The following is an 18,825-nucleotide window of genomic DNA, read 5'->3' as shown; positions in this document are numbered from 1 at the left end:
TGACTAGATATAAGAAGTAAGGGAGACCAAAGTCAAGGATCATTCAATGGTCACAAATCTAGGAGAGTGGACAAATGTGCCCAAGGACATACAAGTAGAAAATGTTAGAGCTGAATCCAGGCTTCCTGTTTAAAGTTGGGGGCTTTACAAAGGATACCAGGAAGGGCAAGCCCCCTCTCCTCCCTTCTCCTACGGTCTCACTAATGGGCATAATTTATTCTACCTTGAGTCTACACCTGAGTTAGACCTGGGTGTTGGTGGAGGAAGCCATGATCCAGGGCCCTCTAAAGGTTTCCCATCTCTGGGGTCAGTTTTCATTTGATTGGAGGGGGAGGCCTTAACCATTGCCAGCACGAGCTCCTGTTATTTACATTCACCAAGTTTTTCTTGGCTTAGAAAAGGGAACACAATTAACCAAACTGATCACAGAGACTGGAAAACAGCAGAGCTGAAATTGCTCATTGCAAACAGCAAAAGCTTCAGCCAAAACAGAACAAAAACTTATCACCCATATAATGGAATATGGTCAATTTATCCAGACAGAGGCGGATTTGTCTCAGCTGAGTGGAAATTTACAAGTGTTAAATTAACCGCAGGGGGCTCTGCTCCAGGGTTAGAAAATCAGGGAAAAACCAATGTACTCTGAGCATCCTTCCTGGAGAGGGAACAAGTCCCTGGGGCCTTGTGTTCTGGTCCTGATTCAGTCACCATTTGGTGTCAAGTAGACAAGCTTTGCATGGGGTTTCTAAGCCAAAAACAAAGCAAAATAAATCATAATAATTCAGTCAACAAGACTTGCTCAGCATTATCAGAAACTGAGAGGCATGAGAGTTGAAGTCAGGAGAGTTAAGTTCAAATCTTGGTTTTGCTCCTTTTAATCTGAGAAGAGCTGATTAAATCAACTCTAAAATCCTATTATCTAAATTCCAGTTTTGCCAACTATCCTCCAAGTGCCCATAGCCAAGTTGCTTTCCCTCTTTCAGATTCAAATTTAGACCCCTCATCTTACAGAAAAAGGAACTAAGACCCCTCCATTCTGATGGTTTGTGATTCTAAATCTAGGCAGTAGAGGCCATAGGAGCAGAAGACTCTTACAGCAAAACAAGTACAGCTCCCTCATCTAAAAGAGGAAATTGAGTCCCAAAGTAAGGAAGGTTGTTTGGTTGGAGTTTTCACTCTTCAATTGCATGTTTGGGGGTCATTTAGATCCCACCCTTACTCCACTTTACTCCCTATTTTTAACTATCTTCCCAGTCAGTTGCCTTGCTGCCATATGCACCCCCACTTCTGGTTCTGGAACCAGGATCAAATCAACTCTAATTATTCCTGGACGTCCTGTGTCAATAGAATACTCCATACCCCCTCCCCCCCAAACTCAGAGAGCAGCAAGGCAGCTCTGTGGTTAGTGTGCCATGCCTGAAGGCCTGGTCAAATCCAGTCTCAGACACTTTCCAGCTGCGTGACCCTGGGCATATCCATTTAACCCTATTTGCCTCAGTTTTCTCATCTGTAAAATGGCAAACCATTCCAATGTTTTTGCCAAAAAATGGAGTCACAAAGAGTTGTACATTATGGAAAAAGTCTATTCAAATTCAAACTGCAATCCTATCTATGCAACATCCCTAGCAAGTGGCCAATCAATGAAATGTAAGGAACAAATAAGGTCCAAGTATACTTGGGCAAGCTAGAACGGTGTGCCAAATCTAATTATATAGAATTTAATAGGAATAAATGTAAAACATATGCTTAGATTCAAAGAATCAACCACCCAGCACAAGATGGAAAAGAATGGCTAGATAATATTTCATATAAAAAAGACTGCAGAGTCTTTATGAACTACAAGATCAGTGCTATTAATCATTACAGTATGACAGTGAAAAAAGCCAGTATGATCTTAGACTGCTTGAAGAGAGCGTGATGTCCAAATTAAGGATCTTAAAATCTATCTCTATCCTGCCTCGTTGGGCCTCGTCTTTGTATTGTATTCCACTCTGCCTGCAATTTTTAGAAACCACATTGATAAATTAAAATATAGCCCCAAGTGGGACAAATGAAGATTATGCCAAATAAAGATTGGTTGAAGGAACTAAAAGTGCTATGTCTGGAGAAGAGACATATAGGTAAGCTATAAGATGCTATAGAAATACAAATTATAATAATGACCATCTTGGAGAAGGGAAGGTAAACCCTGGGTACACGGTAGTAGGTCAGTGAAAACATAAACCAATCTACAGTGATGATTTGTGTCTATTGGCCTCAGAGTTTGTTCCATTTTTAGGTAATAATGTCTACCAGGCACATCTGGTTCAACTGATATGACTAGTTGGGCAATTTGCTTTAAACAAATAAATAAAAACATCAAAACATTTGTTTGCCTTACTGGTTCAAATATCTGGTTACCTCTATGTGATTTATTTGTCAGTCTATCTCAGAGTCTATCAGTCCATCTATCTGTTTCTTACTGTGTCTTTGTATTTATCTACCTAGATATCTAGACAATCTATTATTTAAAGAACTGATTGTTTCCCAGAAACAAGCAGAACACTTAGAATTGGAGGCAGAAAATCTGGGATTGAAAACTGGCTTGACCAATAAGTTGTTCTATAATTTAGGCCACTCTGGACCTCAGTTTATTCTCTGGAGTAAACTGAGCTTAGGACTCTTAAGGTCCTTTTCAGCTTGAATATTCTAGAAGTCTACATTATATTCTCAGGTTCACTCTTGAGTTCACTCAGACAGTTTCCCTAATCTATTACTTAGGAAATAGCATCTGGTTTTATTGACTTCTAGCATATTTTTAAAGTTATTTTTCTTTTATTATGTGAATTTTTGTTTTATTTTTATCAATTAAATATAAAAATGAAACTTTTTTTAACATTCTGAATGCCAAATTCTCCTTATCTCTCCTCTCCCTTTTATTATTGATTAGACAAGCAATTTGACATAGATTATATATGTGAAGCCATGCAAAACATATTTTCATCTTAGCCATGTTGCAAAAGAAACAGCACACCACAAAAGAAACAAAAGTGAAAACAAACAAAACCCCAAACCCAAGAAAAATTTTTAAAAGGATGGTTTTTGATCTATATTCAGATTCTATCAGTTATTTCTGTGAAGGTAGATAGCACTTTTCATCTTAAGTCCTTTCAAATTATTTCAGATCATTGTACTGGTCAGAATTGCTGTTATTCACAGTTGATTATTGTACAATATTGCTGTTACAATGCACAATGTTCTTCTAGTTCTACTCACATCATTTTATATCTTATAAGTTTTATATAAGTTCTTATAAGTCTTTCCAGGTTTTTCTGAAAGTATCCTGCTTGTCATTTATTATAATACAATAATATTTCATCACAATCATGTACGACAACTTGTTCAAGAATTTTCCAGTTAATGGACATGCCCTCAACTTTCAATTCTTTACTATTACAAAAAGAGCTGCTATAAGTATTTTGGCATATATAAGTTCTTTTTCTTTGATTCTTTGGGATATAGACTTAGCAATGGTATTTCTGGATCAGAGGGTATGTACCATTGTTTGCCCCTTAGGCATAGTTCCAAATTGTTCTCCAGAATGGTTGAATTAACTCATAATTTTACCAGAAGTGCATTGGTGTGACAATTTTTCTGTATTTCCTTCAACATTTGTCATTTTCATTTTCTGTCATATTGACCAACCTAATAGGTTTGGAATGGTAACTCAGAGTTGTATTAATTTTAATTTATCTTATCAATAATGATTTAGAGCATTTTTTCATATGACTTGATAGCTTTGGTTTCTTCTGAAAATTGTGTTCATATCTTTTGACTACTTATCAATTGCAGAATGACTTGTTATTATGAACTTGACTCATTTCTCTTTATATATTTGAGAAATGAGACCTTTATCAGGTAAACTTGCTATAAAAATTCCCTTCCACCCAGTTTCCTGTTTTCCTTCTATTTTGGGTGCATTGGTTTTGTTTATGCAAAACCTATTTAATTTAATGTAATCAAAATTATTCGTTTTATATTTCAAAATACTCTGTATCTCTTGGTTGGTCACAAATTCTCTTGTTATCCATAGATATGACAGATAAATTTTTTCACGTTCCCCTAATTGGCTTATAATATCACCCTTTATATCTAATTTACATATCATTTTGACTTTATCTTGTATACAAAGTGAGATGTTGGTCTATACCTAGTTTTTGCTTTTGAGTTTTCCCAGCAATTTTTTTTTTATCAAATAGTGAGTTCTTCTCTGAAATGCTTGGATTTTTAGATTTATCAAACACTAGATTACTTATGGTCATTCACTATTGTGTATTAGTGAACCTAATCCATTCTAACAATCCACCACATAGAGATTTTAACCATTACCAGATTGTTCTAATGATTATTATTCAAGCATATTTTTCAAACCTGTTGTGTGTAGATAGGCATTGCTTGACTCAGCTGACTATATGAATAATCCTGGACCCTGAACCACTCTGATCCAAGTTGTAGGATAAGATATCTATGGCGATTCAGTCCAACATGGTATAATGAATGAAAAGAGTATTGGCTCCAAAGTCAGAAGACCAAGGTTCTAATCACGCCTTTGTTTCTTACCACCTTTATAGTACCAAATGACTTGGGCAAATCATTTAATATCTTCGGGTCTAAGTTTGATTAGTTATAAGAGTGAGTGAGCTCTAAATCTGTGAGCTTTAGATATTCCCAAGTACTTTGCAAGTGACCAGCTTGTCTTTTCAACTTTATTCTTCCTTGATTCCTCTCTGTCTCTCTGTCTCTGTCTCTCTGTCTCTGTCTCTCCAGTGTCTGTCTCTTTTTGTCTCTCTCTGTCTCTCTCTCTCTTATATATGGAGGCAGACATAAGGGTGTGAGCTACCAGCTGGAGGTAGCTCTTATTGACAGCCAATTGTTAAATGTTGAGTGTGAGTATTTAAACCTCAGAAATTAGTAATTGTTACAAATTAGGTTATGGCTTATTGTTTTGTTGTTTTTCTAGACTTAAGAAAAAGATGGAGAAAATGTTACTAATGCAAATAAACTTTAAACTGTGGAAGAGCTGGTTGTTAAACATTTACCAGCGTACTACTTTAGAGAGCACTCAGAAGAAACCCTGCAGAGAACACAACTCAGAATTAGTGAAGACCTTAAAATGTTTACTAAAGAAGGAATTAAGCCAGATGCTCACTCCAGTTGAGCAGATGTTGCTTTCTGAGAAGAGCTAGCTTTTACAAAATGAGCTAAAGCTGGAAAGTATCATTTAAAAGAGCCTGCAAAAATCAGGAGTGGACCCCAGGTCTCCCAATATCTACTCTGGTGCCTATCTCATTCACTAAACTTTCCCGCCTTGAGCTACCTGATCACCTAGTCCCAATTTCTGTCTGCTCTCCTGCTCCAGCTTCATCAAAAGTGATAAACTAATCTTTTGGCAAAATGGTTCTGCTTACTCCACTCCCCTACTCTATGGCTATGCATTGCTTGCCAATTCAGTTCAATGAGAATTAAGAACCCACCATATGATCAGTTTTGTATTATGTAGTAAGAGAGATACAAAATTTAAAGAAGATAGCCTCTGCTCCTAGGAAGCTGGTAAAATGAAAGCATTAGAGGCAGAATCATAAAATGTCAGAGTTGTACATAGGATTAGCCAATCAATACCTATGTGCCAAGCATTGTGCTAGGCACTGGGAATACAAAAATAAATGAAATTGTCTTGGCCATCAGGGAACTTACATTCTGGTAACAATAGATTGATCTAGCTATCTATCTGTCTATCCATCTATCTGTCTATCTGTATATGTATCCATGTATCTCTCATCTATCTTTTTGTCTACTATCCCTCCATCCATCCCTCTAGCTATTTATCCATCTATCTGTCTATCTATCTACCTATCTATCTATCTCTATGATCTATCTACTGATGGATTGATTTATCTATCTACACATAAAAATAGATATCTATAGATAGATATGCAATATCTTTAGCTATATTATCTATACTATATGTAATATTATATCTATATATAGAACTATAGACAACATATAACATCTATTGATAAGGATATAGCTATCTATACATTAGCTAGCTAGCTAGCAATACAAAGGTTATATAGAGAAGTGGGAGGAAGGGGCACTGGCATCAGAGAAATTCGGAAAATCAATCTGGACTGATTTAAATACATGTTAGGAACTTTAGAAATCATTGGGTATAACTCTCTCATTTTTACAGATGAGGAAACAGAGGCCTAGAGAAGAGAAGACCCTAGTCCAGCTAGTAATTGGCCAAGTATCATATATTTCTATCATATTTATCTAAATATACCAAAGAGGTTTTAAAAGAGAATTATGTGAGAATCAAGGGGGGAAAAGTTTTATTAAATGGAGGAAATCATAGAGAGCTTTTGATTGGGGTTTTAAAGTATAAATAATAATTCAGTAAGAAATAGAGGTAAGGAAAACACTGTAAGCATAGGGAATGAATGAATGAACAAATGTATGAACAAAGAATGAACATAGTATTATGAGGAAAAATCACTTGATTCATTAGATGACCTAGACTCAAAGCCTATGTCTGCTGCCACCTACCTGAATGACCTTAGACCTCTCAGGGCCTTGGCTTCTTCAACTACAAAACAAAAGGATTTACATTAGAAAATCTCTGAGAACTTTTTCAGAATTAAATTCTTTCATCCATAGGAGGTACAATAGATAGAGCACTAAGCCTACAGTTAGGGTGGTCTGAGTTCAAATTTGACCTTAGATATCTAATACCTGTGTGATACCAGGCAAATCACTTAACTGCTGCCTGCCTCAGTTTCCTCAACCATAAAATAGGGATAATAATAGCACCTATCTGCCAGGGTTGTTAGAAGGAGCAAATAAAATAATATTTGTGAAGGGCTTAGTACAATGCCACATAGTGGACATTCTTTCCTTCCTAACATACTCAAAGTAAAAAAAAAAAAAAAAAGCCTGATTCTTGTATCTAAGGCTCTCCATAGCCAAGCCACAACCTGTGTTTCCAGCCCACTACTCCCTAGTGACATCTACCCTTTACTTTATCCAAACTGATCTTTTCAACACCCCCCAGCTTACCTTGTCCTTCTCTGCCTTTGCTGCTGCCTGGCATAACATCTGTCACATAGCTTCAGATAAATAGGCATTTGGTGATGCATGATGGCCATATCCAGGATGCAGACCTATGTCCAGAAGCATCGGTTACCAGGGCAGCTAGGAGGTGCAGTGGATAGGGTATCAGCCTTGGAGTCAGGAGGACCTGAGGTCCATTATGGCCTTGGACACTTATCAGCTATGTGATCCTTGACAAATCACTTAATCCTAATTACCTTCTCACATCCCCCGCCCAGATAAAAGAATATAGGCCACCACTGAGGGGCTATATTAGTGGGAAAAGAGGTAGGCCAGTCATATAGACTGGGTGAAGATAAAGGGTGGGAGGCCTGAGGGCTGCAGTGGTACTGTTGAGAAGTAATATTTAAGGAAGCCTGCAAACTTGGATAGGAAAACAGTTATAAATTTGGTTTCCTTTGTAATCTTAAATATTTTGTGCATTAAAAAATGTGATTTTGAGAAGATATCTCTAGGCTTTCCTAGATTCCCCAAGGGGTCTATGACACTTAAAAGGTTAGGGATCATTATCCTAAGGAATACATCCAGTATGGCTGAGTTGGTAGAACCCTTCATAGAGGGTCTTTGGAAGAATATAACAAGGCATTGAAGGGGTCCCACTCTGCCTAAGGAAGGGAATATTCACAGTGATGAGTGCACGGAGTCTTTGAAGTAAGATTGTTTGAATGGTTCCTAGGTACCTAAGTCCCCTTAAGGAGGGATTTAAAGAAGAATTTTAATGTTCAGTTTTAGGATCTCTCATGAAAAATGAACAAATGAGGGACAGAAGCATGAATTAATACTTATGTGCCAGGTACTGTTCTAAACACTGTGTATAGAAATATAAAAGGAAAAGTAAACTGCCCTCAAGGAACATACATTCTTTTTAAAAAATGTTATTTAATATTTATTTTTATTTGTTCCCAAGTACATGTCAAAAAATTTCAACATTAAAAAAGTTGAGTTCCAAATTTTCTCTCCCTCTCTTCCCCTTCCACACATTGAAAAGGCAAGCAATTTGAAATAATTTATGTATGTATAGTCATGCAAAACACATTTCCATGTAAGTCATTCTGTTAAAGAAAACATAGATCAAAAAAACTCAAGAAAAATAAAGAAAAAGTATTTTTGATTCATACTCAGGCTCCACTGTTTTTTTTCTCTGAAGATGGACAGCACCTTTCATCAAAAACTACAGAATTGTCTTGGATCACTGTATTGCTACAATAGTTAAGTTATTCATAGTAGATCATTATATAATATTGCTGTTATTATGTATAATGTTTTCCTGTTTTTTTATTTCACTTTGCATCAGTTCATATAAGTCTTTCCATGTTTTTCTGAGGGAATCCTGTTCATTATTTCTTAAAGCACAAAGATATTTCATCACAATCATATATAACAACTTGTTCAACTATTCCCCAATTATGGTACATTCCCTCAATTTCCAATTCTTTCCCACTAAAAAAAGAGTTGCTATTGATATTTTTATACTTCTATGTCTTTCCTTTTTGATTTTTGTCTTTTTGGATTACAGATCAAAGAGTATGAGTGGTTTTATTAATTCTAAACTGTTCTCTAGAACAGTTGAATCAATATACAACTTTACCAAAAATAGATTAGTGTTTTAGTTTTTCCAAATTCTGTCCAATATATTTCATTTCTCATTTCTGTCATATTAGCCAATCTGACAAATGTGAAGTAGTAGCAAAGTTATTTTAATTTGCATTTCTCTCATTAAGAGTGATTTAGAATATTTTTAAAAATATGATTATAGATACCTTTTGTTACTTTGTCTGGAAAACTGTTTTTTAGGGAAATTAGAATTTTAGGGAAATTAGAAAAACATGGAAAAAAATATATATATATAAATACTTTGACCATTTATCAATTGTGGAATGGATCTTATTTCTATAAATTTGACTATTTTTATGTTTGAGAAATGGAGTTTTTATTAGAAAAACTCACTGTAAATTTTTTTCACATCAATTCTTACCAAGTATGTATTTTCCTCTACTCTATTCCCCCTTTCCCATTTGTCCTATCTGGTCCTTCTACCCTGCCCATTTTCAAAATTGCTTTGATTCTGACTTTTACCTTACCCCAATTGACCTCCCTTCTAGCAGGTCTCTTTCCTTTTCTCCTTTCTCCCTTCCCTTCCTACTTTTCTGCATGGTAAAATAGATTTCTATACCAAACCAAATGTGTATATTATTCCATCTCTGAGCCAATTCTTATGAGAATAATGTTCATGTGCTCTTCTCTCCACTTTCCCTATTTCTCCTTCCATGTAAAAAAATCTCTTTCAGGCCTATTTTATCCCATTCTACCTACCAACTTTCTTCTTTCTCAATTCTTCATTTTATTTTATTTTTTAGATAATCATACAATCACATTCAACTTACACATCTACTTTCTGTCTTTTTATACTCTAATTTCCCTAATAATGAAAAAGTTCATATGAGTTACAAGTGTTATATTCCCATGTAGGAATACAGTTTAACCTTATTAAGTCCCTTAAGAGTTCCTTTCCTGTCTTGTATTTGAAAGTTAAATTTCCTTTTCAACTTTAATCTTTTCATCAAGAATTCTTGAAAGATCTCTATTTCATTGAATTTCCATTTTCCCCCTGAAGGATTATTCTCACTTTTGCTGGGTATGTGATTCTTGCTTGTAATCCTAGATCTTTTGCCTTCCAGTATATCACATTCCAAGATCTCTGATTTTTTAATGTAGAAAATGCTAAATCTTGTATAATTCTGGCTGTAGCTCTATGTTATTTTAATTATTTCTTTTGGACTGCTTGCAATATTTTCTTCTTGATCTGAAAGGTCTGGAACTTGGCTATAATATTCCTGGGATTTGTAGCTACAAGGAAGAAGGACCTGGTCAAATTCCAGAGTTGAAATGAGTGTTCCCTTATAAACCGGTTCACAGTACAAGAGAGTAGTAAATACACTTCTCCCTAGATCATATCGCCTCAAAAAAGCCAAAAGTTCACAAGTTCCCAGAATTACCATTGAAAACAACTGCATAAAAAATGTGAAGCTTGGGACAGTGCCCCTTCCACTTGGGAAGCAGAGCCTCACTTTAGAGTTAAAAGTGAAGAAATGATGTCTAAGTTCTTTTTTTGATCATGACTTTCAGGTAGTACAATAATTCTTAAATTATCTCTCCTGGATCTATTTTCCAGGTCAATTGTTTACTATGAACAGGTTTATGAGGGAACAAAGCACTCTTTTTTAACCTGGGAACTGTGACCAGGGTCCTTCTCCCCTGTGACTACAAGATTTGCCATGCTAGTGCTCTCCCTTCTCTGGGACTAAGCAGTGCAACAGAGTCCTACCCTTAGTGCCAACAAAGGACTCCTGCAAATCTCTTGACCCATTGTCTGATCCCTTTACCATCTGTGATTTGAGATGCCTGACATCCACCCCTGCTGCCACTGATTCAGTCACATCAAGGTTTGCTCCTAATATGCTTGGGTCTGGTCTGCACTGATGCAGCTTGCACTGGACTACATTCTCTGTTACCCTGATGTCACAGATCTTTTCTGCCAACCTTTGGGAAATTATTTCACTACATCTTTTAGTGAATTCTGTTACTCTAGAATTTGTATAGAGTCATTATTTAAAGGAATTTTGGAGAAGTCTAAAGGGAGAGCTCACAGAATTCTCTGCTTTTATTCTAGCATCTTGGATCCATCTTAGTAGCTTATATTTTTTTATTTTTTGATAATAACTTTTTATTTTCAAAATATATGCAAAGATAGTTTTCAACATATCACCTCTGGAAAACCTTGTGTTACAATTTTTTCATCTTTCCTTTCTCTCATTCCTCTCCCCTAGATAGCAAGTAATCTAATATAGATTAAGCATGTGCAGTTCTAAACATATTTCCACATTTATCACACTACACAAGAAAAGTCAGATCAAAAAGAGAAAAAATGAGAAAGAAAAAACAAGCAAACAGCAACAAAAAAGGGTGAAAATGTTATATTGTGGATCCATATTCAGTCACCATAGTCCTCTTTCTGGATGCAGATGGTTCTGTCCATCATGAGTATTGCAATTGGTTTGAATCATGTTATTGTTGAAAAGAAGTAGCTTACATCTTAATAGGGAAAGATACTACATATATATATATATATATATGTGAATCATGTTATTGTTGAAAAGAAGTAGCTTACATCCTAATAGGGAAAGATACTACATATATATATATATATATATATATATATATATCAGTGATGACCAGGGAAAGAAGCTAGGAAGTCACAGAGATTTTAGATTAATATATATGGTAGCCAAAAGGCAAGTTCTTTTCAGAAGAAATGGATTGTTTATTTGATTACCATGCTCAAAGCATGAATTTAGAAAAAGATGGGGCCTGCTAAGAGAGAACATGCCAGGCAGATGGTGAAATATCCTGGGTAAATATCTGGTTGACACAATAGGATATGAAGGTGAAGAATGGTCTGAGTCAGCTGGTAGGAAGGAAGAAAATTAGTATTAAGCACTTGCTATGTACTGGACACTTTAGAAATGTGTTAAATACTTTGTAAATATTCTCTCATTTGAGAACCCTGGGGAGGTGGTTGTTATTATTATTCCCATTTTATAATTAAGGAAACTGAAGCAGACAGAGGTTAATTAACTTGCCTAGGGACATATATACTTCTAAAAAACATTATATTTCTATTACCAACAAAATCCAATACAGAGTAATAGGAAAAAATGCATTAAATTATAGAATTTCCAAAAATAATAAAATGATATACATTTAGAAAATGTTGATTCAATATAAGGCAAACAATAAATATACATTAAAATATCAATAGCAAAATAATATGCCTATCAGAAATTTTAATAATATTTTAGATTAAAGCAAACATTAATTTTTATTTATAAATTGAAAATAATAAGAATAAAGTAGGGCTTATAGTTTTTCCTCACTAGTATATTCTAGTTATATGTAAAGATAGCTTTCAACATTCATTTTTATAAGATTTCGAGTTTCATTTTTTCCCTCTCTCCCCTCCCCAAGCCAGCAAGAAATATGATATAGGTTATACATATACAATTATTTAAAACATATTTCCATATTTGTCATGTTGTGAAAGAAAAATCAGACCAAAAGAGAAAAAAAAACAAGAAAGAAAATGCAAGCAAACAAAAAAGGAGGAAATATATGCTTCCATCTTCATTCAGTCTTCAAAGTCCTCTCTCGGATACAAATGACATATTCCATACTAAGTCTATTGGAATTGTCTTGGATCACCACATTGCTGGGAAGAGCTAAGTCTGTTATGGTTGAGTTACTGTGTACAATGATCTCCTCATTCCACTCACTTCACTTAGCATCAGTTCATGTAAGTCTTTCCAGGATTTTTTTCAAATCAGCTTGTTTATCATTTCTTATTCAGTTATTCCACAACTTATTCAATTATTCCACAATTGATGGATATCCCTTCAATTTCCAATTCTTAGCTACCAAAAAAGAGCTTCTATAAATATTTTTGTACAGGTAGGTCCTTTTCCCTTTTATTTGGATCTTTTTGGCATATAGACCCAGCAATGGTATTACTGGGATCAAATAGTATTAATGGATCAAAGGGTATGTACAATTTTGTAACCTTTTGGCCATATTTCCAAATTGCTTTCCAGAGTGATTGGATCATTTCACAACTCTACTAACAGTGCATTTGTGTCCCAGTTTAGGGATATACAATATTAAATGTCTGGAGCTGAATATGAACTCAGATCTTTGTGACTGCAGGCCTACTGTTCTATGCATTATATCAAAACTTCTTAAATTTGGGTTGTGACCCACATGAAGTCTTGTAACTGAATGTGGGGGTTGTGAAGTTATGATTTATTATCAGTAAATATAAGATTTGTATATCTATTTTATCTGCCCCATATCTGTGGGTCATGTAAAAATTTCTCAGTCAAAACAAGGTTGGAAATGGAAAAAGTTTAAAAAGCCAACTAACTGCCTCAATAGACCATGGGCAAAGTGGGGTGTTTTGCACAAACTCATTCACCAATATACTGGAAGGGGTCCTAAATCAGGGTGCATTTTTGCACACAAAGAAAAGTTTTGAGAGCACACATCCAAGGCTATAGGCTGAGAATAAGAGAAGAAGAAAACAGAACTATTCAGTTCACAGTCATTTGCTGAGACAAGGATGCATCTAAAATAGAAAGCACAGAGAGTGCATCCAAAACAGAGGACACCCAGCGATTGTCCTTGGTTATCATGGTCTTTTTGTTGTAGCCAGACAAGAAAGGATCCAGTGAAAGAAGCCCTCCAGAATGGATGTCCATGTTATGCCAATCAAAGCTCCTCCCTGGTCTAGCAGCCCTGGATCAATGTGAGATCTCTAGAAGGCCCTTCTGATTTATTTGCCACATTTCATATCACAGATATTGAAGGAATCAATTAATTAGGAAGCAGGAAGGCTACTGCAAGAAGATTCTAGTTATGGGGGAGGAGACAGACAACAGAGAAGGAAAAGGGCAAAAGTGCTGGAGAGAAGAGGGACATTTCCAGGGCAGAGACAGTCTGTTGCAAGATAGACCAAGAACAGAAAATGAAAGGTTTGGAGTTCCCATCACTCCAAACATTTTGAGAAATTGCTTCTTGTTGATACTCAGGCTCCTGAGCAGGAGAGATCAAATTTAAGTAGGCCTCTTCATATTTCATTGGATCTCCTTTTTCTCATGGATCCAGAATATGATTGGAGGAGATATTCTCAAGCATTTGATCAACTTGCAGAGTTTTTTTTGCCTTTTTTCTTTCTTGGTTGCTTTTGCCTATTTATTACCTGCATTCAGAAACAAGCCGAGATCTGCTGTAAATATCTGACAGATGGGCCTGTGGAAAGAGAAAATTAGAACTCTAGCTCTCCATGCAAGGTTTAGGGTTGGCTATAATAGCTACGTGCTCCCAACCGCTTTAGAGCATCAGGAAGATCTGATTCCAAAAAGAAATATGATAATTGGAGGCCTGAGGGAACCTGGGTAGCTTTGGCCAAATTGGAAATTACCTTTTGCTGCACTGTTACTGTAATCCTGCAACTCCAATTACCCTAAGGTGATAAAGTGTTTGACTGCCTTATAGCACCCTGCCTTGTACACCTTGTAATCTATTAGCTACGTCTTAATGAAATCATTATCCTTACGATGTCTAATTAGGGTTTATTTTGTATCTATGAAGAGGACTACATAAAGGCAGGTGTAGGATTTACTACATAGAGGATCATAGAAGATGCCAATTAAAATGGACCTAAGGATTTTCTGACAGGAGAGTGGAGGGAGGAAATGGGAAACTTCCATAAACTGACATGAATGCTGAAGCACAGATGAGTCTTGCATGATTAAAGGCCAAAATAGATTGATAAAAGGGAAACATTTAATAAATCATCTAGATATGTGACTACACAAATCCAAACACTCCAGCTTTCCAAATGATGGAGTTGTATAGACCAGATATCCTGATGTTATTTCTCTTTTCATCCAGATGTTTTGGTATTGCCTAAGCAGCTGTCCAACAAACTAATTTTATTTGTGATTTGGGGAAGGGAAAGAGAAAATAGTTGTTTTTTAGGATATGTTGATATGGGTTTTCTTGAAAAAAACAATAGGTCAACAAGAGGTCTACCCATGGAGTTTTAATTTTTACAAGAGTTCCTTTAAAGCAGAGATTCTTAACTTTTCTAATATCATGATACCTTTAGATGATCTGTGGAAGCCTATTTAGAATAATTATGTTAAGTGCATAAAATAAAATCAAAGGAATTACAAAAGAAACCACTTATATAGAAATATATTATCAGAATTTAAAAATAACAACAAGTTAATGCATCTCAGGTTAAGAACCCCTGCTTTAAAATACTGAGCTTTTCAGGAGTATTGAGAGATTTTTGTTGCCATTTTTTTTTGACTCACAGCTATGCCTTCTTCAGAATCTATCAAGTAGTGAAAGCATCACCTGTTCCTGACAGCTCTTCAGAGGAAAAAAAAAGATAAAATGTTCCTGAAATAATCATGTGAATAAATGGGAAAATATGATTTGCTTTACCCCATTTTCAGAAATTTTGTATAAGGCAAGGGCAATATGAAATGTCTTGTCATTTCTGCCAAGAATGTTTACTCTGTTAACATATGACAATGACTAGAAATACCACATTGAGCTTCATGCATTAGGACAGAGAGGCAGAATTTGAGTGTGTGTGTGTGTGTGTGTGTGTGTGTGTGTGTGTGTGTGTATGTGTGTGTGTGTGTGTGAGAGAGAGAGAGACAGAGAGAGAGAGAGACAGAGAGACAGAGAGACAGAGGCAGAGACAGAGAGAAAGAGACAGAGAGACAGAGAGACAGAGAGACAGAGAGAGATCACACATCCCCCTGTGCTACACTACTAAGTCTTACTAGCTGAATGTCTATTTCCAATGCTCCTTAATAAAACTGACTCTTTCCTTTCAGAATATAGAATATAGGTCTTCAGGAATAAGAACTATGTCAAGTGAGGCAGTTGATTCTTTTCTTCCCAGGGAGGAATTCCGTTTCCATACGCAGGCTATCTCTAATCTGGTAGACAATGTGAACAGGATGCATGAACTTGTGTTGGACTGAATTGTTAAAATAATGAAAGAATGAGAAGTTCAAGAATATGAGATTATACTCATCTTTTAAAATCTAATTTAGATTCTATTTCCTTCATGAAGTTTCTCCTGATTCTTCCCTCCCACTTCCAATCCTATCAAAAATGAGTTTTTCTTCATGAAATCTAAAATAAAAAAAAAATATGTGTATGAAGAAAGGTGTCGACAAAGGGTTATTTTGCATTACATTTATGTTTGTATGCTTGTATCCTCACTTACTATAGTATGATGTAACTGAAAGAATGTTATCATTAGTCAGAAGCCTTGGATTTGATGTTAAATCTGCTTTTAAATTCTGGCTCTGATGTGAATATGCATGACCTTGAGTAATGGAACATCTCAGGAATTCAGTTTCCTAATTTATAAAATGAGGTGGGTTGGATTAGATAATTGATGGTATCTTCTATCTCTAAATATATACACTTTTAAAGGTTATTTCTTTGAATCTTGGTTCTAGTACACACTGGTCATTTAAACTCTGCCTCAGTTTTCCACACTATAACATCACAATAATAATGACAAAACTAAAAATATTTCCTTCTCTCAGGAAGCTTATACTCTGTTGGAGGAGACAAAAGGTTCATATGTAAGTATATATAAAGTATGTCCAAGATAAATATAGAGGAATTTTTTTGGTGGAAGACAGAAGGAGTTGGGAAGAGCAGGGAAGGCTTCATGTTGAAAATATTAAAGTTGAGTTTTGAGTGAAACAAAGCATTCCAAGAAGCAGAGCTAAAAAGAGAATACATTCTAGGCATGGAAGATAAATAATCTGTTCAAAGGAGACAGAGCACGTTATGTTGTGCATAAGGAATCTTAAGAAGGTTAGACCATGAAATATAAAAAAGGAAATGATCTATAATAAACTTGAAAAAGTAAGTTGAAACCAGGTTGTGAACGACTTTAAATTCAAAACAGAGGAGTTTGTATTTGATTTTATAGTTAATAGGAAGCGCTTGGATTTTATTGAGTAGGCTAGTAGACCTATGCTTTAGAAAACAACAAAACTTGGTAGTTCTATGGAGAATGGGTTGGAGAGGAGAGAGACTTAAGTCAGGGAGACTAATTAGGAAACTATTATAACTGTCCAGATGAAAAATAATTACGGTTCAGACAAGGGTAGTGCCTGTGTTAGTAGAGAAAAGATGAGGGAAGTAAAAGATCCTATGGAGGAAGAGTCAAGAATTTGTAACTGATTATCCAAGCTATGTGGAATGAAAGAGATTTAGGAGATGATCTTGATTTCACATTTGCAAACTGGGGTGACTATGGAGGTTAGTGGTGCCCTTGATAGAAAATAGGAAAGTTAGGAATAGGGTATGAGTTTGGAGGAGGAAAGATAATGAGCTGTTTTGGACACATGAAATTTAAGATGTTTACATGACATCATTTTAATTTTTAAAAATATTTTTATTTCTTTCTTTAAATATTTCCTAATTTCAACTTAATTTTTTAACATTCATTTTTAAATGTTTTGATTTCCAAATTCTTTCCTTTACTCTTGTTGCTCCCCTCCCTTGATAAGGTAAATAATATGATATCAATTATAAATGTGAACTCATGCAAAATATAGTTCCATATTATCTATGTTGCAAAAGATAATGCACACACAATAAGAAAAAAAAGTTAAAAATTATGTTTCAAATTGCATGAAAACTTCATCAATTCTCTCTCTGAAGATGAGCATTTTTTATCATTTTTTGGAATTCTCTTGGATATTGCTCTTTTGATAAGAATAGCTCAATCGTTCATAGTTTATCATCAATATTGTTTTTGTTGTGTACAACATTCTCCTAGTTCAGCTCACTTTACTTAGAGTCAGTTCATGTAAGTCTTCCCAGGTTTTTCTGAAACCAACCTGCTTGTTATTTCCTACAACACAATAGTTTTCCCTCATGATTTTATACCACAATTTGTATAATTATTCCCTATTTGAAGGTCATCCCCTCAGTTTTTAATTCTTTGTCACCACAAAAAGAACTAATATAAATATTTTGTTATACATAGGTTCTTTCCCCTTTTATTTGATGTTTTGGGATACAGATCTAGTAGTGGTATTACTGGGTCAAAGGTATTACAAAGGTCAAATGGTAGGCACAGTTTTATACTCCTTTAGCTGTAGTTTCAAATTGTTCTCTAGAATGGTTGGACAAGTCCACACTAGTGCATTAGTGTCCTATTTTTTCCATATCCCCTCCAACATTTGCCATTTCCATTTTTCTTATATGGTAACTAATTTGATAGGTATGGGATATTATCTCTGATTTCTTTTAATTTTGATTTCTCTAAGAAATAGTGATTTAGAGCATTTTCATATGACTTTTGATAGTTTTGAATTCTTCTGAAAACTGTGTTTTCATATCCTTTGACCATTTATCAATGGAGGAATGAACCTAATTTATATAAATTAGGCTAAATTCTCTATATGTTTGAGAAATGTGCCATCCAGTTTAAAATATCTAACAGACAGTGGATAACCTAAGACTGAACCTTGGGGAGAACTTGGAACTGGATATATATATATACAAAGTCTTCTGCATAGAGATGATAATTAAACCTGTAGAAGTTAATGAGCTCATCAAGAGAAAGAATGTAGAAAGAAAAGAGCTCTCAGAATACTACAAATAAACTTAGAGGTTTAATATAAATGATGATATAGTAAAGGAAACTGAAGAGGAATGATCAGACAGGTAAGAAGTAAACCAAGAGAGAGCATTGTCATTAAAATGTAGAAAGAATAGAATTTCCAAGAGGAAGGTAGTCATGTTTCAGAGATGTCAGGAAGGATGAGGATTGATACAAGGCTATCGGTTTGGTCATTTCAGAGATCATTGGTCATTTTGGAAGAAGTTTTAGTTTCATGATAAGATCAGAAACCAATGGGTAGGGAAAGATTGGAGTCAACTAATGTGCACAGTTTTTTTTTTTTTCCCCTAGGAGTTTGCCTGTGAATGAGAGAAGTCATATAGGACAATAGTATAAGAAAATGGTGGGATCAAGTGAGAGATTTTTAAAATTGGGGAAGACCTCAG

This window comes from Antechinus flavipes, chromosome 2 (assembly GCF_016432865.1).
Source record: "Antechinus flavipes isolate AdamAnt ecotype Samford, QLD, Australia chromosome 2, AdamAnt_v2, whole genome shotgun sequence".
Taxonomy (NCBI): domain Eukaryota; kingdom Metazoa; phylum Chordata; class Mammalia; order Dasyuromorphia; family Dasyuridae; genus Antechinus; species Antechinus flavipes.
The sequence above is the reverse complement of the archived record's forward strand: the minus strand, read 5'-3'. Positions refer to the sequence as shown.